We start from the raw sequence: 22192 nt of genomic DNA on the forward strand, positions 1-22192 counted from the left end.
CAAACTGGAAGACAAATTGCAAGTCTGCATGGCAGCCATCTTCTGAGATGACTTCCAGTGATCCTTATCGCCTGTGTTCATTTGTTTAGTCCTCTCCCATATTAAATAAAGAATGGGAGTTCCCGTTGTGCCTCAGCATGTTAAAAACCCCACATAGTGTCCGAGAGGCTTCAGGTTTTGTCCCTGGTCCCACTCAGTGTGTTTTGGTTTTTTGTTTTTTTTTTGGGGGGGGAGGGTTGTCTTTTTGCTATTTCTTTGGGCCTCTCCCGCAGCATATGGAGGTTCCCAGGCTAGGGGTCGAATCTGAGCTGTAGCCACCGGCCTATGCCAGAGCCACAGCAACGCGGGATCCGAGCCGCGTCTGCAACCTACACCACAGCTCATGGCAACGCCGGATCGTTAACCCACTGAGCAAGGGCAGGGACCGAACCCGCAACCTCATGGTTCCTAGTCGGATTCATTAACCACTGCGCCACGACGGGAACTCTCCCACTCAGTGTGTTAAGGATCTGGCAATGCCATGAGTTAAGGTGTAAGTCGCAGATGTGGCTCAGATCCAGCCTTGCTGTGGCTGTGGTATAGGCTGGCAGCTGCCGCTCTGAATCCATTAAGAGATTTCTGAGGCTCAGTCTTAAGAGGCTCCCATTCAACCCCTAGCCTGGGAACTTCCATATGCCACCGGAGCAGCCATTTAAAAAAAAAAAAAAACAAAAAAAAAACATGGCTTTATGTGGCCAGTAGAATATAGAAGTGACAAGGAGTGATTTCTGAGGCTTGGTCTTAAGAGGCTTTGCAGCTTCCATTTTGTCCACTTGGACTGCTCACTCAGAAGAAGCCAGCAGGCACGCCGTGAGGATGCTCAAGCAGCCCTGTGCAGAGGCCATCTAGAGAGGCCAACATCAGCACCGACTTGCCAGACATATGAGTGAGTCCCCTTGGAAATGGATCCCCTAGTCCCAGTCAAGCCTTCAGACAACTGTGTCCCCAGCTTACGAGCAATCCCAAATCCAAACCACCAGTCAGAGCCACTACCAAGTTTCTCACCCACAGTAAACTTCAGAGGTAACAAATGACTATTTTAAGCCATTAAGCTTTGGGGAAATTTGTTGTGCAGCCATGATGGTTAAAACAGTCACTATATGGATGACAAGTACCATTAACTCCACACAGGATGTTTTGCACAGGGATCTGCTTTCCCAGGCAGAAGATTGGAAACTTCTGCTTTGAACAAGGTAAAGCACCTCTGCATTCTCACATTTGGGGGTATTCTAGAGCGCCAGATTTTGATGCAGTAGGTCTGAAAACAAGCAGTTGAAACCTAGCTATTCTAAATAGCCTTTTCCAATAGAAGGATTTCAAGTGTTGGTTTTGGCCTTTGAGATCTCTTTTAAAAATAACACACTTTTCCTAATTTAATCATGATGACAAGCCATGTGGGGGAAGGGATATGGTTTGTGGTTTTGACTTTTATGCTCTCTTTTGGGGGTTTTTGGTCCATTTTTATTCACTCAGCTTGGAGAGGCTCACCCTTAGGTAAGCTCTCAAAATAACAAACATACAAGCTATGAAGCTCTGTGGTAAAATAATATTATATGTGTGAAAAGCCCAAGGAGAAATGTTAGATACAGAGAGGGAGAAGTTTTTAAAAAGAATTGTTGAGATATTTTCCAAGTCCATCTTCAAGAAAGGATCTCACATGACTTTATATGGGGTCTACTGTGACAAACCACAAAATGTACGAATGAGAACACTATTCGAGACAACAGGTAATCAACCAAAGATACATGGATGGTGTTTTCATCCAGGTAAATGTTACACCCGTCATGCATTTTCTCGACACAAGTATCATCTCTTTGCAATGTCTATCATGGGCACTGGAAGAGTCAAAATTAGGATGAGACAAGTGAGGCACCTAAGGTAAAAATTGAGGAGGCGTTTGCACAAACCTGAAAATGGGTGCCTCCTGAAATTTTGTGCTTTGAGCACCTGCCAACCACACCCTCCGTACAAAAGTATGGCATATGTGTTGTAATCTATCTTCTTGATTCTAGAACCATATAACAATTTTTCCCTTAACAGATTTTTAGAGAAAATTCTCAAACATCAGTAAGCAATTATAGAGATTGGACGTTATCTTCAGGAAATCTGGCTTTCAAGTTTCCATTAGCAATGCATCAAATTACATCTAATTAAATCCTTTGATGACATAAGTAGAATCTCTGTACCATTTGTTCTGTATTTTTAAACCTAAAATAACCTTTAAACAAAATGTTACCCGATGCTTTCTCATTCTAGAGAAGAACCAGAAACCCTTGCAAATAAGCTAGCTCCCTGTACGCCTCTGGTGTGCATCACTCGGAGTGGTAAAAAGGAATGAGAAGAAAAGAATTCTCACTGAGAAAGAAAGATGGGATGACCACAGTCCATGATGGCTTCCCTCAGCTCTTCTCAGTACTGGGCACTGAGGTTTTCCATCTACAGCCCACGTTCCACCAAGTCAGGGCTCCCTCGCTTGTTGTTTAGGGCTGGTGGAGCAAACAGTGCCCCAGCAGCACCCATGGGCATCACCTAAGAGTTTGTTAGATATGCAAAAATCTCAGGTCCCACTCCAGCCCTGCTACGTCAGTACCTATATTTTCACAAGATCCCCGAGTGATGTGTAGACATGTCCAGGGTGAGAGGCATCTTGGCATTTGCAAGAGTGGGAGCTTTTCCAGGGCTGAGCTGAAGGAGCGGGAAGGAGGGGACAACTGGGGCTGGAGGTGAGGAGGAGGGGCCACTGGCTGGGAGCTTCAGCCACAGAGGAACACGGGCTAAGATGGAGGGTCAGGGCTATAAATATCCCCACTTCCAGAGTACCTGGTACCTCTTCTAAGAGGTGGCTCAGCAGTAAAGAACCTGACTAGTATCCATGAGGAAGCTGGTTTGATCCCTTGCCTCACTCAGTGGCTTAGGGATCCAGCGTTGCTGCAATCAGTACTGTGGGTTACTGATGTGGCTTGGATCCCAAGTTGCTGTGGCTATAGCGTAGTCTGGCAGCACTGCAGCTCCAATTTGAACACTAGCCTGGGAACTTCCATATGCCACAGGTGGGGCCCTAAAAAAAGACCCAAAAAAATATCCCCACTTCCTTCTCTGCCACTTTTCAGTCTCCTACCACTGCCTCCCATTAACCGAAACCAACTGGAAACAAAAAGACCAGGGAGCCGAGGTGACTTGGTCCATGGCAATCAGCTTTCCAGGGCACAGCACTGCAGGGAAAGATGGAGAAGAGATCTTGGGCAGCAGGAAAGAGAACAGCCAGCACAGGGAGCAAGTTCCAGTGCCTAAGGATATTGAAAAAGACGTCAACTTGGATTTTTTTTTCTTTCCTTTTTTTTTTTTTTTTTTTTTTTTTTTTGCCTTTTTAGGGCCGCACCCAAGGCATAAGGAAGTTCCAGGCTAGGTCAAATCAGAGCTGCAACTTCCAGCCTAGGCCACAGCCACAGCAACACCAGATCCAAGCCAGATCTATGACCTACACCACAGCTCAAGGCAATACTGGATCCTTAACCCACTGAGCGAGGCCAGGGATCCCAGGAATCGAACCTGCTGGATTCATTACTACTGAGCCACAATGTAGGGAGAGAAGAGGTTGCTTCCCCTCCCCAAACAAGGTAGAGATCTCTAATGAAGCGCCAAAAGAATTACTTATAAAGAACAGGTATTACAGCAAGAAGTAGAGATGGGCATTTTATTCCCTCTCTGGATGTCTGACCGGCCAGCAGCTCTAAGTCCATGCTCTCTACAAAAGAGAAGGGACTTGGAGAGAGATGGCAAGTGGGGGATGGGAGGAGTACCAGGTAGAAAGAAAGTCAGGTCTGTCCCCAGCCCCCTCAGGTGCTTGATTTCAGACAGACATGGAAGATGAGATAAACCCACTGTCTGCCAGCCTCAGAGATGATTTTTGCCAAGTAGAGGCAGAAAAACTTTTCTTAGAACAGTCACAGTCAGGTATTTTAAGAGGCAAAGGTGTGTCTTATCAAAGAATGAGAATGGACACCATCCTTGGTTGGGAGAGGTACGCCAACATGACCAAGGGCTACAAAAGCCCCCACTGCTGAGTGGAAGCCAGCCACTCTTGCAAGAGGCGAATTGAGACTTTCACCACCACTGAGCTCAGAAAGGCTAGAAACAGCAGATCCCGCCTAGGAAGGAAGGTTATGAGTCAGTTCCCCATGCCCATGCCCATGCAAACCCAGCAGCTGGAGTCACACATAGATCTGGGCTTCACTAGAGTTGGGGAGGAGACCTTCTCTCAACTGCATTTGAGATTGACGTATTCAAATAAACATAATCATCAATATTGAAATGAAACCTTCTAACTGAAGATCACAAGAAAGTTATGGAAAGGCGCTGGGGTATTAAGGAACCGACTCAGCACCTAATCAAAAATGGAAGTTTCAAATATCACAGTCACAGGAAAATCTACTCAATGGTTTGTAATAATCTATATAGGAAAAAAAGAATGGATATATTCAGTGTATGACTGATTCACTTCGCTGTACACCTGAAACGAATATAGCATTGTAAGTCAGCTATAGTCCAATAAAATTAAATATAAAAAATATAGTCATTTTTTAAAATGAAATCATTTCATATTTATGTTCCAACTAATTATCTCCTCAATAATTATCTTTATATTTAAAAAGTTAAATATAGGTGTTCTCTAGTGGCTCAGCAGGTTAAGGATCCAGTGTTGTCACTGCTGTGGCATGAGTTCAATCCCTGGCCTGGGAACTTCTGCATGCCATGGGCATGGCCAAAAATAAGTAAATAAATAAATAAATAATAAAAATAAAAGGTTAAATAAATAGACTTATGCATATAAAAAGAACTGGAAAGCTATTTATCAGCTTGGTAATGGAAGAGAGATTATGGCAAGTGACAAGCCTGAAAGATAAATTCTTTGGAGTTTGAAACATAATAAGCATGTATTTACATTTTATTTATGGAATTATCATAAGGAGAAAATGAAAATCTTTCTTGCACATTCTCTCTGCGGCACTGTGAGCCCTTCTAAAGGTGAATAACATGCTGTGAGGGTGGGAGGGGATCATACCTGCAAAGCTTTTCTTCTAAGTCCTGGCAGAAAAGATGCTCAATTCGTCTTCTCATCTTGGCTCTCTCATTACACTTTCATCACTAGCATCTTACATGAAATGCTGTGGTCCAAATGTCATTTTATGTTTAACAATGAGAAACATTAGCATAAATACTGCAAATCCAGCTATTATCTTCATTTTCATTCCCATTCGAAGGCTCGGTATTAAATATTTTCTTCATAAATGAAGAGCATCTTGTCAGTGTTTTCAGTAGAGGTGTATTTATTCAATTCTTCCTAGGTTCCTTTTGCAGTCTAAAAATAAATGTGTTTTTCTGCTTACCATGAACACAGCTGTGACTCAAATTTTTCCTTCATCCTTGTGGTTCTGACATGCCTTTTCCTGGATCAGTCTCTCCCGTGGAGCACTTTTAGCGAGACTCCCAGAAAAGCACCACATGCGTGATTCCAAACGTGCAGAATGTCCCAGAAAACCTCAGCGACGTCTCCCCGTGTTCCTGCCTCCATTGCCTCGTGAGTTTTATCGTGTGCCCTTTCCTGGCTCACACCCATCTAGCTCTTTCCCTGCCGAGCTGGCAAAGCCGCTTAGGCAACTAACCCCTAGCGGTCCACTCTTCATCCATTCTAGAAGCATTTACAAGGGCTTCCTCTGTGTCAGGTCTATATGGGGGCTGGAGGATAACAATGGATAAAATATGCTCATCCCTGGTGCTCACACACCAAGGCCATGACGTTCCCATGGCTTATCAGTCAAGAACCGTATTCCAAGATTAACATGAATACCGTCCCTGCGACGCTTTGTACTTTTCAATTGTGATTATCATGATGAGCTTTACGGTTAACACTATACTAGTTGGTTGGGCGACACACGCGCGCGCGCGCACACGCGCGCACACACTCACACACACAAAGCTCCACTTCATTTTCTTTCACATTTTCTGCCTGTGATAACCTCCTCTCTGGGTCATAAAATGTTAACAGAGTAATCTTAATTTTATGAGCAGTGAAAGCTGTTAACAGTAACTTTAAGAGTGTTTACTTAACATAACAACCAGATTGAACATGACTTGATCCAGTGGCGATACATCACAACCCTTAAAATGCTGTCACAATCACGACTATTTTGTTGAATGGGCTTAAATCAGCTATGCAAGTGAACTTCTCTGGCATAATTCACATGAGCCACAAATGAAACTAGAGGTTTACTCTTCTATCACTATTCTGCCTGTAACTCTGAACTCCCTGGAAGGACTTTTGTTGGAAATACCTGATTTACTGTGATTGTCCCAGCTCTCTGCTTACTTGTGCTTTTTTTTTTTTTTTTTTTTTTTTTCCCCACTGTACAGCAAGGGGGTCAGGTTATCCTTACATGTATACATTACAATTACATTTTTCCCCCACCCTTTCTTCTGTTGCAACATGAGTATCTAGACATAGTTCTCAATGCTATTCAGCAGGATCTCCTTGTAAATCTATTCTAAGTTGTGTCTGATAAGCCCAAGCTCCCAATCCCTCCCACTCCCTCCCCCTCCCATCAGGCAGCCACAAGTCTCTTCTCCAAGTCCATGATTTTCTTTTCTGAGGAGATGTTCATTTGTGCTGGATATTAGATTCCAGTTATAAGTGATATCATATGGTATTTGTCTTTGTCTTTCTGGCTCATTTCACTCAGTATGAGATTCTCTAGTTCCATCCATGTTGCTACAAATGGCATTATGTCATTCTTTTTTATGGCTGAGTAGTATTCCATTGTGTATATATACCACATCTTCCGAATCCAATCATCTGTCGATGGACTACTTGTGCTTTTGAATAAAGTTCATACTAACGTAGCCTTTCAGATACAAGCACGTCTTTAATTAACTTGTCATTAATTCCACTCATCAAAATAAAGCTTTTGAGAGAATTGTTTCTCAACATTGAGTTTACATTGTTTATTTGAGAAGAAAAGAAACACGGAGTTTCCTGGTGGCTCAGCAGGTTAAGGTTAACCACTGCTGTGGCACATGTTGGGTCCCTAGCTCAGGAACTTCTGCATGCCTCAGAAAAACAGCCAAAAGAAAGAGACAGAAGAAAGAAACAAAAATTCAAAGAAAATAGAATGTACAGGCTTTGAAAGAAGGGAAATTAGTAAACCCATGGCCTGTGAAACTCACCTCTGAATCTGGCTCTTGGGACCAATTAAATATTGTGTCGGGAGTTCCCATTGTGTTCAGGAGAAACAAATCCGACTAGTAACCATGAGGTTGAGGGTTCGATCCCTGGCCTCAATCAGTGGATTAAGGATCCAGCATTAACCGAAAGCTGTGGTGCAGGTTACAGACATGGCTCAAATCCAGAGTTGTTGTGGCTGTGGTGTAGGCCGGCAGCTGTAGCTCCAATTCGACCCCTCGCCTGGGAACTTCCATATGCAGTGAGTGCAGCCCTAAAAAGAAAAAAAATTGTGTCAGTTGAAAGAATATTGTGGGTCATCCTTAGAGTCCTGCATGGGTATGAATAGTCCTTCAATATGTCAAAATCATGGATGGTATGTTTTCTGGATTTTCTTTAACAATAAATTGATTACCAAAAATGTTAAGTAACATATTCTAGTATTCTACAACCATGTTGACTTACAACTAAAACCAAAAATCTTCTATTTAGATAGGGTGGAATTAGGACAAGCAATTCCAATTTGTTGGTTTAAAACCATTGCTCCTGTTAAATCTTTAAAATCTGTTCCCTCCTTTCCCTGCTCAGCTTGGAGCTGAGCCTTTGTTCCCCCCACCCCTGTTTCCTCCCTCCCTCTCAAGTCACATTCCTTTTAAGTATGAACTCACTCAACTCGTATCCCTCAAGCAACTTCTCACCAAACTATTCCTTAGCAGTATTTCAATCCAGCCAGAACCAAATTCCAACAGAAGGAATGTGACTCCAAGCCAGAACCTTATCTTTTTATAGAACAGAGTAGAATCCACAGCTATTTGGTACAGTAAATAGTGCATACCCAATGTCATGTGCATGAGAGCTTAATAAGACAATTTGATGGTGAAACACCTTGGGCAAGAAAGCCACAAGAAAATTCCAGAAAAAGGAGAAGGGCCAAATTCTACAACAAATTTAATTTAACATGCCACATGGCAACATGTAATTGATAATAGCAGTGAACCAAAAAAAAAGCACAAAAGTCAATACTTAGCCATTATGCTCATGACACTCAATTATAGCACAGAAAATACATGTCATAAAATACACCAGAAAATTAACGCGTATAAAACTGTTAGCTTTTCAGCGTCTATTGCACTTATCCTAATAAGACATTGAATAGAAGCCCTTGATCCGTGATTGTCCAAATTATAAACCTAACATCCCACAAATTACACATTAACAAATACAGATGGTCATTTCAATATTCACGTAGACAAACTACACAAGCTACTGCTCCTTTTTTTTTTTTCAAGGTTATTTTGGTTTTTTTTTTTTTTAATTACTCAATGAATTCTATTACATTTATAATTGTACAACAATCATCACAACCCAATTTTATAGCATTTCCATCCCCAGGCGCATCCCCCCAACCCCCAACATGTCTCATTGGGAAACCATACATTTTTCAGAGTCAGTGAGTCAGTATCTGTTCTGCAAAGAAGTTCATTGTGTCCTTTTTTTAGCTCCCACATGTAAGTGACAGTGTATGATGTTGGTGTCTCACTCAGCATGACAATTTCTAGGTCCATCCATGTTGCCGCAAATGCCGTTTTTCTTTCCTTTTATTGGGGCTATTTCTTTGTTTCAGCCCTATAAAAACACCCCTTTGGTTTAGAAGTATCACTTATTAATAACATTGCAGATTAATCATCTTTAAGAAGTTATAGAAAACAAAAGTACCAAAAGAACTTTTTTAATGGGATAAGAAGTGGGTTTCGCAAATTCTATACAAGTACTATCCAATGGAAATATTATGGCCACAATAAAAAAAAAATTCTTTTATATAATGATTTTTATTTTTTTCCCATTATAGCTGGTTTACAGTGTTCTGTCAATTTTCCACTGTACAGCATGGTGACCCAGTTGCACATACATGTACACATTCTTTTTTCTCACATTATCATGCTCCATCATAAGTGACCAGACATAGTTCCCAGTACTACAAAGCAGGATCCCATTGCTAATCCATTCCAAAGGCAATAATCTGCATCTATTAACCACAAGCTCCCAATCCATCCCAATCCCTCCCTCTCCCCCTTGGTAACCTCAAGTCTATTCTCCAAGTCCATGACTTTCACAATCAAAATTTTAAAAGAACTAGGTGATATAAACTTTATATATATGTGTATGTGTGTGTGTGGGTGTGTGTGTGTGTGTATACACACACGTCTTTTTAGGGCTTCAGCTGTGGAATATGGAGGTTCCCAGGCTAGGGGTGGAATCATAGCTGTAGCCACTGGCCTACGCCACAGCCACAGCAACACCAGATCTGAGCCATGTCTGCAACCTACACCATAGCTCAAGGCAACACCAGATCCTTAACCCACTGAGCGAGGCCAGGGATCAAACCTGCATCCTCATGGATGCTAGTCAGATTCATTTCCACTGAGCCATGATGGAAATCCCCATATATTTAATTTAACTCAAATCTAAAAAATCCAAAAGAATTACTATTTCTTTATGTAATAAATATAAAAATTACTAATATGTCATTGTTAATCCTTTTTTCTAAGTCTCCAGAATTTGGCATGTCTTTTTATTGAAATATGGTTTACATACAATACTATGATAGCTCAGGTGTACTGCACAATAAGTTGATATTTGCCAAAATTAAGAAATGATTGCCATGCTGAGTCTAGTAACTAACTATTCACTCACAAAGTTATTGCAATGTTATTGACCATATTCCTTATGCTGTACGTTACACACCATAAGCTATTTTTTTTTTTTTTTGCCACATGAGAAAGTTCCTGGCCAGGGATCAAACCTATACCACAGCAGCAACTAGAGCCACAGTAGTGACAACATCAGATCCCCAACCCACTGAGCCAACAGGGAACTCCATAAATTACTTATTATATAACTGCGGGTCATGCCTCTTCATCTCCATCTCCTATTTCTCCCACCCTCCAACCCCTACCCTTCTAGCAATGACCAGTTTGTTCTCTCTGACTTTGTTTTTGTTTTGTTTGGGTTTTAAGATTCCACATATAATAGAGTTCCCATTGTGGCTCAGTGGTTAATGAATCCCACTAGGAACCATGAGGTTGCAGATTCGATCCCTGGCCTTGCTCAGTGGGTTAAGGATCTGGTGTTGCCATGAGCTGTGGTGTAGTTGCAGACACGGCTTGGATCTGGCATTGTTGTGGCTGTGGTGTAGGCCGGTGGCTACAGCTCAGATTTGACCCCTAGCCTGGGAACCTCCATATGCTGCAGGATTGGCCCAAGAAATCACAAAAAGACAAAAAAAAAAAAAAAAAAAGATTCCACATATAAGTGAGAGCATGCAGTATTTGTCCTCCCTCTGACATATTTCACTTAGCATAATACCCTCTAGATCCATCCCTGTTGGTGCAAATGACAAGATTTCATTTTTAATAGCTGGGTAATATTCAATCATGAATATATACCATATCTTCTTTATCCATTCATCTGTTGATGGACACATGGGTTGTTTCCCAAGTGTTACAATTTGGCTATTGTAAATAGAGCTGCAATGAACACTGGGGGGCATATATCTTTCAAATTAGTGTTTTTCTTTTCTTCTGGTAAATACCCAGAAGTGGAATTGCTAGATCATCTGGTAGTTCTTTTTTTTTAATTTATTGTGAAAACTCCATATTGCTTTCCATAGAGCCTGCACCAATTTATGGTATTCTTCAGCTCTGGTTCTTCTTTCTATTTTCTTCCTCTTTGTTAAAGCTTGCGCTGAGTTCATCCATTCTTCTTCCAAGGTCATTGAGCACCTTTATGATCATTACTTTGAACTCTATCAGATAAATTGCTTATCTTTGTGTAGTTCTTTTTTTTTTTTTTTGAGATTTTTGTTTTGTTCCTTCTTTTGGAACATGTTCCCCCGTCACCTCTTTTTGCCTTGTTTTCTGTGCTAATTTCTAATAGTAGGTATCTTGGTTGTGTTTCCTGATCTTCCAGAAATAGCCCTATCTGGGAGACATTCTGTGGGGCTAAGGAGCATACTCTATATGCTCTAGGGGTGCCCCTTATGTGGGCTCTTCCTTTGTGATGGGCCAACTACTGTGGGCACACTGGTAGGAACATTTGCTCCCCTCAACATTGGCTGTGAGGTCCTCTTTCATGCAGTGGCTGCCACTCTGATGGTGGACGGGGTACACCCCCACCCAGCTGACTATGTGGCCCTGAGGGGATCCTGGACTATTGCTGACCTGCTGGTAGACAGATAAGCCCCTCACTCATAGGCTGGAGGAAAGCCTCCAAAATGGCACTTTCCAGGGCCAGTGTCCTTGTTATAGAATGAGGTCCCAGAAATGGCTGCCACCCACATTGTGTCCCAAAGAGGGAGTCTCAGCAAGTAAGTCTAACCCAGGCACCTTTCAAATTACTATCTCTGAGCTAGAACTCAGAAAGTGTGAGATTCTACATGAGCCCTTTAAGACTGGAGGCTCTGCACAGACCTAGAGAACAGACTTGTGTTTGCCAAGGGGGAGAGAGAGGGGGAGGGAGGGGGATGGACTGGGGTTGGGGGTTACTAGATGCAAACTATCACATTTAAAATGGATAAGCAATGAGGTCCTACTGTACAGCACAGGGAACTATATCCAATCTCCTGGGACAGAGTTTTTGGTATTCTTCTCCATCATGGGATAGACCAAAAAATTTTTTAAGAGCAGAGTCTGATTCAAACAGCTCCCATGTACATAAGCTCTGCTGGCCTTCAAAGCCAGATGTTCTGGGAGTTCATTTTCCTGGTGCAGAACCCCTATGTTGGGGAGCCTGATGTGGAGCTTGGACCCCTCACTTCTTAGGGAGAATCTCTGCAATCGTGATTATCTTCCCATTTGTAGGTCTCACATCCATGGTAGCTTGACTACACTGCATCTGAGCCCCTCTTATCCATCTCTTTGTGTTATGGAAAATATTTTCTCTTATTCTTTGGGTCACTCTCATCAATCGAAACTCTAAATAGTTGTAATTTTGGTGTGTCCATCAGAGGAGGTGGGCTCAGGGTCTTCCTACTCTGCCATCTTGCCCCACCCCTACCCCCAACATGTCTTAAACTTACACAACATCTTTTTTTTTTTTTAAACAGCTGCACCCATGGCATATGGAAGTTCCCAGGCCAGGGGTCACACCAGAGCTGCAGCTGCAGGCCTACACCACAGACACAGTAACACTGGATCTGAGCCACGTCTGTGACCTATGTAGCAGCTTTCAGCAACATCAGATCCTTAACTTTCTGAGTGAGGCCAGGTTTGAAACCCATATCTTCACAGACACTATGTTGGGTTCTTAATCCACTGAGCCACAATAGGAACTCCAAACTTACACAATGTCTTAATTAGGATCAGCCACATTGTGAGTGCTCTATAGCCACATTTCGCTTTTGGCTAATATTGGATTGTGCAGCTACTAACCTATAAGCTAGCCCCAACACAGTTCTAAAACAGATAGTATCTTGACAAAGCCTGAAACAAAATCTTCTACACTACTCTGTCATTAAAGGTGCCATGCCAAGAAATAGAAATGAGGCAGAGGGGGAGTGCAGCAGAGAAGGAAGGCCATTCAGTCAGCCATGGTTTGGAAACGAAGACAATTGTCTCTTCCATCTGGTAAAGTCATCTTCTGAGACACGTAGACTGCTAGGTCTCAGGGGAGGAAGGAAGAATTTACCAGCTAGCTTCCATGCCACCTTGACCCAAGTTTACCTCACAAAACATTAAGTCACCCACACTCTCAGGTTACATAGACCACGGTGCCAGTTCAGATTCCACAGCATCTCACACCGTAGAGGCCATAAGGAAAGCCCAGAGCAGCAAGCAAGTCATGTACAGCTGGGGCAGGAAGTGGGGCATTGTTGGGCATGTGAAGCTCATTGCCATAGCAACTGGGAAAATAAATGGCCGAGGGCCCCCGGGGACAGGAGTGGTAGAGAGGATGTGAGGTGGTGGATATGAACTGTCTGATGCAACCAAGAAAAGAATGCACAAATGACTAAGAGTTGCCGCTAATATACCCAGACTGAGTCACGTCAAACGAAATTTACACTATGCTTTGTTTAAAGCACCAGGTGGGTAGACCGTGTTATGACTTGCCTAACTACCATTGTCCATCTAATCATCAGATCTGAAGTAGCTTAAGTCCTTTGTACAAGCCAAGCTTTGCCTGCCTCAAATTTCTCTATGGAAAGAATGTCAAGGCCACAAACCGATCACATCACAGGCAGAGAACTTTGCCCTGATGCTCTCCTGATCCCAGGACCCAGTTCTAGTGAGTAGGTTTCTGTATTGTTACTTAGTTCTAACCCTTTTTCCTTCTATTTCCTTCCTCTTTCCCATGGAGCCGGAGACCAGTGTCCACCAGGGTCCAATGGCCGGAGGCTTCCTTTCCTTCAATTCTTTGTATTAATAAATGTTTTCTTCCCAGAGAACTGACCTACCTAGAAGCTAGATGAGCTGTCTTATTGGGTCTCCAAGTGGAGACGCTTCCCTGATGTTATCACTGTCATGGTGCTCTCCACAAACTGCCTTCCCAGCATCACTGGACTTCCCACAACATCGACAGCTTAATCCATGCCCAACTCCACCCTCTCCACCTCCTTAGTGTTCATTCTACTTTACAAGGACATCTGTTCTTCCAAGTGCAAAGATCTGCTATCTTTGGTTATTTCTACAGGGCCTTCTCCAGTGCCTTCTGCTCCCCATTCTGTAATGTGCACACCGCTTCCTCTGGACAGACACGGCCCTGGACTAGGTGGATGGTTTGGTGAGCAGAAGCACTTTTGTGCAAGTCACAACCTGCCCAACTTCATCTTTGCCTTGACTTTTGCTGCCTGGAAGACATTTCCTCAACATTCTTCCAAAGACTTTCTTCTCATCCTTCCAGGCTTTGCTTGAACATTCTCCCTCAGAGAAGCCTTCTCTAGCCACTCAGTCTAACGTAGACCAACTCTCACCACCCTCAAAGCACTTGTCATAATTTATATATTATACATCCATTTGTTTATTTACTTATCTGTCTTCTATTTCAGACTTTAAGGTCTATGAGAGCCAAAATTACCGGTATATATCCAGCCCTCCTCATAGTTCCAAAATAAACATTTGTTGAATGAAAGAATGATCTATCTATCTAGCAATCAAGCTATTGATATTAAAAATCAAAGAGTTTCCATTGTGGCTCAGCGGGTTAAGAACTGGACGTAGTCTCTGTGATGATGCAGTTTTGATCCCTGGCCTTGCTCAGTGGGTTAAGGGTCTGGCATTGCCACAAGCTGTGGTATAGTTCGCAGATATGGCCAGTGTTGCCATGGCTTAGGAAGATGCAGCTCCCTAGCCTAGGAAATTCCATATGCCACAGGTGCAGCCCTAAAAAGAAAAATAAAGAAAGAAATAAAAATCAAAACAAACAAAAAAAGGAGTTCCCTGGTGGCTCAGTAGGTTAAGGACCTGGCCTTGTCACTGCAGTAGCTTGGGTCACTGCTGTGTCGCAAGATTGATCCCTGGCCCAGGAACGTCCCCATGCTCTGGGTGCAGCAAAAAAAAAAGAAAAAAAAAATTAAGAGAATGACAGAGACCAGAGATCAGGATCTCATAGGAGTCAGGCAGGTATTATAGTATGTAAGTCACTGGTTTACAACACTAGAAAGTAGCAAGTTTGGGGATAAACTACAACAACAACAACAACAACAAAAAAGCCATAATTCCTAAAGACCTTCAATCTCAAATTTCAGATGTTTTCTACTGGCCCAATCGTTGGTCTCAGCCCATTGCCTCTACCAGCACTGCTGGACTTCCTTCAACTTAATGGTCAGCTTGTGGACCAAGAATTTGGAACACATGGATGGTGATACTAATTCTCTTATAATATCCTAATTGGCAAATTAATATGGAATTTTACTCCCAGGACTTTGCATATGCTATGCCTTCAATTCCTTTCACAACTCTCTTCCCCACCTTCACTTAATAAACTTCTGTTTGCCCTTCCTCAAGGAGCCCTTCATAGCTATGCCCTGCCTTCTCTCTAGCCTGTCTGTTCCCAACATGTCCAGCACTCCTGTTTACCTGTTTGTCTCCCTACCAGACTCCCCTCAAGGGAAGGGTTGGGATCTGTACCCTGCCCTATCTTTGGTCCCCAGCACAGTACTTGGCATAAAATAAAATTCAAAATATTTAGGGAATGAACAAGTAACTCCACCATAGGTATTCCTAGCTGGTTGAACAACACTCCTTCAGAAGCTAAAGAATGGATGCAGGAGTTCCCGTCGTGGCGCAGTGGTTAACGAATCCGACTAGGAACCATGAGGTTGCGGGTTCGGTCCCTGCCCTTGCTCAGTGGGTTAACGATCCGGCGTTGCCGTGAGCTGTGGCGTAGGTTGCAGACACGGCTAGGATCCCACGTTGCTGTGGCTCTGGCGCAGGCCAGTGTCTACAGCTCTGATTCGACCCCTAGCCTGGGAACCTCCATATGCCGCTGGAGCGGCCCAAGAAATGGCAAAAAAAAAGACCAAAAAAAAAAAAAAAGAATGGATGCAGATGCAAAAGGAAGTCCTTAATGCTTCAACACAGGCTCCATCCTAGTCAATTTCCTTTATGAATGATTCTGCCAAAGATGAGCTTCACTCTTATGTGTGAAGCATGCAAAGCTGGGCAGAAGAGTCAGTATGCTGGGAAACGGCCAAAGGAGAGGAGATAAGAGACTGTGGCTGTGGTGAGTGTGGGTTGAGGCTGTGGTTTTGTAAACCAAGTTTGAATATTTTCATGAGTGCTGGTGTGTAGGATGGGGAAGAGGGTGGGGGAGGAGGCGTGGTTCAAGGCAGGAATGTGCATCTGTTTATTGGATTCGCTGACTGCTGGTTTTACAAGCCCAAGGCTGGAGCAATTCCAGTTGTTTCACTTTTGTTTGCCAGAGAGCCTATTTTTAAAATAGCATTGCTGACAGAATCCTATAAATTAATCTATGTACCTTTCTCACCCAAGTTCTCAGTTTGTAACACAGAGCTCAGCTTCCTCTCTTCCTCATCATATGCACATAAATACAACTGGTTCTTTCTCCCTCTTAAATAAATGGACTGATTTGCTTTATTCTTGAATTTGATATCAGGATCGCTAAATGTCTGGGTTAAGGTTTAGGAGAGTGGAGTTGATATAAATGGGGCCAAGAAACCCATATATTGTAGACGATGGTCAAACTTCTAATGCAGTCTCTAAATCTACCCAAAGGAAACCTTCAAGCCACTGGTCTTCTATAACTTCTTGTCTCATGAATGCTTCCCTCCAGGAGTCATATCTGTTAGAAATAGGAGAATCCCCATTGATGCTAACCCTGGGAAATGATAAAATTTGGGATGTTCTATGTGTGTAACCTTATTTAATCCTCCCAACCACCACTAAAATGGGTGCTTGCAATAGACCATGGAGTTACCCGGTATAATCACACGCTCACACTATCCATTCTCCAAAGAGTGAAGATGGGCTGGAAATGGAGTTAATAATAGATCATGTCTACAGGATGAACATTCATAAAAATCCCTAAAGTGTGGGGTTCAGAGAGCTTCCAGGCTGGTGAGCACACCGATGTGCTGGGAGGGCTGTGAACCCTAACTTCAGAGGGACAGAAACTCCTGCACTCAGGACACGCCTCATTGCAAGTACCTCTTCATCTGGTTATTCATCTGTATCCCGTATCCTATACAATAAACTGGTAAATGGGTTTCCCTGATTTCTGTCAGCTCTTCTAGCAAATTATTCAATCCAAGGAGGAGGGTCTTGGGACCTTCTGATTTGGAGCCCAATCAGACAGAAGTTGTGGGTAACCAGGGGACGTACAACTTATTATTGGCTTTTGAAGTGAGGGCAGTCATGTGAGATTAGCCCTTTACCTGTGGGGTTGCACTAACTCTGGTTAGTGTCAGAACTTAAATGAATTGTAGGACATCTAGTTGAGGTCACAGAGAATTGCTTGGTGTGAGGAGGAAAAAAAAAAACATGTCTGAAGTCAGAAGTATTATGTGATTATGTGTATAAGTCAGGAAACACATACAGGAGAGTTTTTCTTGTGTATTCTGCAATGATAGTTGCCTTCTAATACTGACAGCCTTGTTTAATCTCCTCTTGGGAGTGGGCTAAACTTACTGATGCAATTCTAACATGTAGACTATGGCAGAAGTGATGGAAGACAGTATGAGAAAAAGAATGCATGTATATGTATGACTGGGTCGCTATGCCATACAGCAGAAATCAACACAACACTGTAAATCAACTATATCTAATTTTAAAAAGTGTAAAAAAAAGTGATGAGATAACACTTTCAAGATTAAGTTATAAGAAGGCTACAGCTTTCATTATGAATTCTATCTTTTCCCTCTCTCTTGGATCTTGCCATGAGTTATGGACAGAATTATGTCCTTCCCCAAATTCATGTGTTGGAGCCCTAACACCCCATGTGATCATATTTGGAGATAAGGCCTTAAGAGAGATCATTAAGGTCAAATCAGCTCATAAGGGCTGGTTTTCTTATAAGAAGAAAAAAAAAACACAAATTTCTCTCTGTCTCTGATTCCCTTTCTCTCTCTCTCTCTCTCTCTCTGTGTTCCTCTACACATGTACAGAGAGGGAGGACAAAGTAAGAGGACTGCTTTCTACAAGCAAAAAAGAGAGCTCTCACCAGGAACCAAAACTGCTATCTCCTTGATTTTGAACTTCTAGCCGCTAATGCTATGAGAATATGAATATCTCTTGTTTAGGTCACCCAGTCCATGATATTTTGTTATGGCAGCATGAGAAGACTAATACCCATGTCAAGAGGTCTCCAGTTATACAGAAGTCAAACCAAGGCTTTTCAACAACCCCAAGAGAGTTTAGAAGCAGACCCCCCTTGATCCAACCTTCAGATGAGACCACAACCCTGACTGACAGATTGACTCTCATCCTATGAGATGACGCACAACTACACCACACCCAGATTCCTGACTCACAGAACTGTAAGATAATAAATATTGTTGTTATAAACTACTAAGTTTTGATGGCATTTTGTCATGCCATAATAAATACCTAATACATAGGAGTTCTTGCCATGGAGCAGCTGAAACAAATCTGACTAGGAAACATGAGGTTGCGGGTTCGATCCGTGGCCTCGCTCAGTGGCTTAAGAACCCAGCATTGCCGTGAGCTGTGCGTAGGTTGCAAACGCGGCTTGGATCTGGTGTTGCTGTGGCTGTGGCATAGGCTGGCAGCTACAGCTCCGATTAGACCCCTGGCCTGGGAACCTCTACATGCCGTGGGTGCTGCACTTAAATAACAATAAATAAATAAATAAATAATACATAGAAGCAACATGCATGTTAAGAGACTAGGTGGGTATAGTCAGTCCCAAATACATGGACATTAAAAAAAGAGATCAGTGAATGGAGAATTCAAGTGTGACACCAAGCAAAATAGAGATAAGGAGGCAAAAGCCAGGGACAGACACCTGGCCTGACAAATGGGAGACCAAGTTTGTAAATACTAGAGCCAGGCATTTCAGCCTGGGCCCACCATCTAATGCCATTAAGATGTATATTAAGTTACAACATATGAATTTGGGTGGGGGACACACACATTTGGTCTATGGCAGCCAACAAAGAATGTGTTATTGTGCAAATCCTAACTGGGGGTAACTGATCTTTAATGTTACTGCGGAACTCTGGGAGACAGGATAGAACATGCATTGCAGCGTTATCCCACCCAGGTGTATTTTCCCACTAACTCTTGTCCCTCATTGGTTGAGGGAGGGGGAAGGCATTAATTCCCAGCACCTGCTGCCTACAAAGACATACAGACGCAAGTAATGAGAAGTTAGCTGGTGTGCCTGGCCACTGTAAATGCTAAGGAGCTGGGAATCAGGTGCTGAGAGCATTTGCTACATGTAGATCCCCTGAAGTATCCTGCAATTATTTAGGTAGCAGCTGGATATAGTCTAAATGGAATCATCGAAAATTATTCTTATGAAAACCTATCAAATTCAAGCAGGCCGACATGCTTTTTAAAGAAATGTGAAGAACAGTGTTTAAAACAGTCTCACTCTTGCTTTAAGTCTCGATTTGTTTCAGAGACCTTAGGAAAGTTACTTCTCTTCTCCGAGCCTTACTTTTCTTACCTGTGAAATGGACACCATAACTCCTACTTTATTTGACAGTGATAAAATCAAGTGTGTAAAACAGCAAGCATGGAGATACATAATCAGTTTCTTTAAAACTTTTCAACTTGCAATGATAACTTAGTGATGACAACTTTGCTTATACAAGTGATTGCTCAGACAATAATGGTGATAACAAATAAAAGTCAGTATTAGTGTGTTATAGACTGAAGGTTTTTATCCCCCGCATCCAAATTCATATGTTAAACCCTAACCCCCAGTGTGACTATGTTGGGACACAGGAACTTTGGGAGGTGGTTAGGTTATGAGGATGGGGCCCTAATATAAAAGACCCCAAAGACTTTCCCCGGTGGCCTAGTTGTTAAAGGTCCAGCTGTGTCACTGCTGTGGCTTGGGTCACTGCTGTGGTTCAGGTTTGATCCCTGGCTCAGGAACTTCCACATGCCACAGGTGTGGCCCAGAATAATAATAGCAAAATAAAAGACACCCCAAAGAGCAGCCTCTTTCCATTGACATGTGAGGACACAGTGAAAAGACAGCTGTCTATGAACTAGGAAGAAGGCTTTCACCAGACACGATATCTACAGGCACCTTGACCTATAGGATAAAAAGCTCAACAATGCCAATCAGTATAGAAATAATCTACAAATGTTAAAATGACATTAAAAAAATGAATGCTGTTTTCAGGTGTATGAATCCAAAATTTTCTATTCCTTCAAACCTGCTTTCTCTATATAGCTTTCTTTATTAAAGCTGTTATATAAGAAAGAAATGTGCAATCAAAATGGTGAAAATTTATCTAAATAAGTTGTCTCATTAGGTAAAAATGAACTTGGGATCTTAAAAAGCAAAATGATGGAGAAAACAGAGAAATAGCTCTCTGAAACTGTGATTTTCAATAGTAAAACCACATTAGCACACACAAAATGTAATCGTTATATGAACGAGTGGTTGGAAGTGTCTATTTTTAGGAGTTTGCATTTGCAAAACTCAGAGCTAGAGACAAGACTAAAATTCATGAAAGATAGCCAAATAAGCTAAGCAAAAATAAATAAACAAATCCAAATATGTGAGAAATGAACAGAAACACTGTATAGTTTTATAAGTATCCCAGAGTTCATAAAAACCTTCAAAAACCCTGATAATCTCAGATAGACACATGTATTTAAGGTCATTTTAAAACTGACAACACAAGGAGCTCTCATTCTGGAGCAGCAGAAATGAATCTGACTAGGAACGATAAAGTTGCAGGTTTGATCCCTGGCCTCGCTCAGTGGGTTAAGGATCTGGTGTTGCCGTGAGATGTGGTGTAGGTCGAAGACACGGCTCAGATCTGATGTTGCTATGGCTGTGGTGTAGGCTGCCAGCTGCAGCTCTGATTAGACCCCTAGCCTGGGAACCTCCATATGCTGCAGGTGCAGCCCTAAAAAGCGAAACAAAAAACAAAAAACAAAAATTGACAACACAAAATTACCAATATGTGACAAACCTCTCTGATTGAAAATATTTTTTGACCAATTTTTTTGTTTCAGTCAATTCCCCTGGATCCTGTACAATCTGATACATGAGAGATGGAGAAATATTAGTTCCCTTCTATTTATCAGTATGTCTGCAATATTATTAATGGGAAAAAATGCTAACAAAGATTTTTGAGACCCAACTCCAAGCCCCAACTATTGCAAAATAGGGACTATTGGTAAAAGCCTAGTTATGGGAAATCAAAGGGGAGGGATGCTGTAAAGGCTTTGGGGTCATTAACAGAAGACAAGAATACCAAGGAGACGGAGTCAGAGATTGGACACTGAGAGAGAGTCAGTCCTTGCATCAAATAGGACAGTGCTTTAATAGTCTAGGTTGTACCCCAAGTAATAAGGTCTAGGAGCAGGGCTTGGAACAAGCAGGCAAAATCAAAGTAGCTCTTGAGGAATTCTTTTTACTAAACCAGACTTAAAGCCAGAGATGAAAACTTACGTAATCAGAAAAGGCTGGACAAATTCCACCAAAAGCCTCCGATATCTAGCCCAGGTAGAATTCTGCAATGGAAAAGGATCACTTAGTAACAGCACATCTCAGTAAAAATACATCCTTAGGAATCCTCAATTCCTTTCACAAGGATTTTGTATTCATCAGATTTTGATTGTTAATTTTTCCCAAAAAATCTCATTAAGAATGAGAGGCATTGACCATGAACATAAACATTCTGGTTTTGATTTTTTGTTTTTTGTGTTTTGTTTGTTTTTTAGGGCCACACCTGTGGCATATGGAAGTTCACAGGCAAGGGAGTCAAATCAGAGCTGCAGCTGCCAGTCTACACTATGGCCACAGAAACACGAGATCCAAGCCATGTCTGCAACCTATACCACAGCTCACGGCAATACTGGATTCTAAACCGATTGAGCAAGGCCAGGGATTAAACCCATATCCTCATGGATACTAGTCGGATTCGTTACTGCTGAGCCACAGTGGGAATTCCCTCGTTGTGACATCTTGATATCCAAAACTGTACATTACACCGTGCATTCCAGTTTACTGAGGGCAGGGAATTAGGTCAATGGGAATCCACATTTAAAGGCTAAAACACCTATCATTATGAGCATCTTCCTCCAAGGCTCAAACTGTGGCTCACCCTAAGACAGCTTGCCAGCCTCACATTCCTATAAATCTATTCTATGCATGAATATCAATTGGTTACCACCTGACTCTCAGAATTCATTAACCAAATTCTTTTCACATGGCTAGAGACAATTCAGTTTGGGGAGTTGGTAGGCGTCTTTGAGATCCATGATTAATTGT

At 42.3% G+C, this 22192-nt stretch overlaps 1 long non-coding RNA gene across 1 annotated transcript in view; it reads left to right on the forward strand.

Annotated features, from left to right (window-relative positions):
• LOC106505551 overlaps positions 1-22192 on the forward strand; it is a 62417-nt gene that overhangs the window by 22449 nt on the left and 17776 nt on the right. The window lies entirely within an intron of this gene.

The sequence above is a fragment of the Sus scrofa genome, chromosome 13, assembly GCF_000003025.6.
Source record: "Sus scrofa isolate TJ Tabasco breed Duroc chromosome 13, Sscrofa11.1, whole genome shotgun sequence".
NCBI classification, from domain to species: Eukaryota; Metazoa; Chordata; class Mammalia; order Artiodactyla; family Suidae; genus Sus; species Sus scrofa.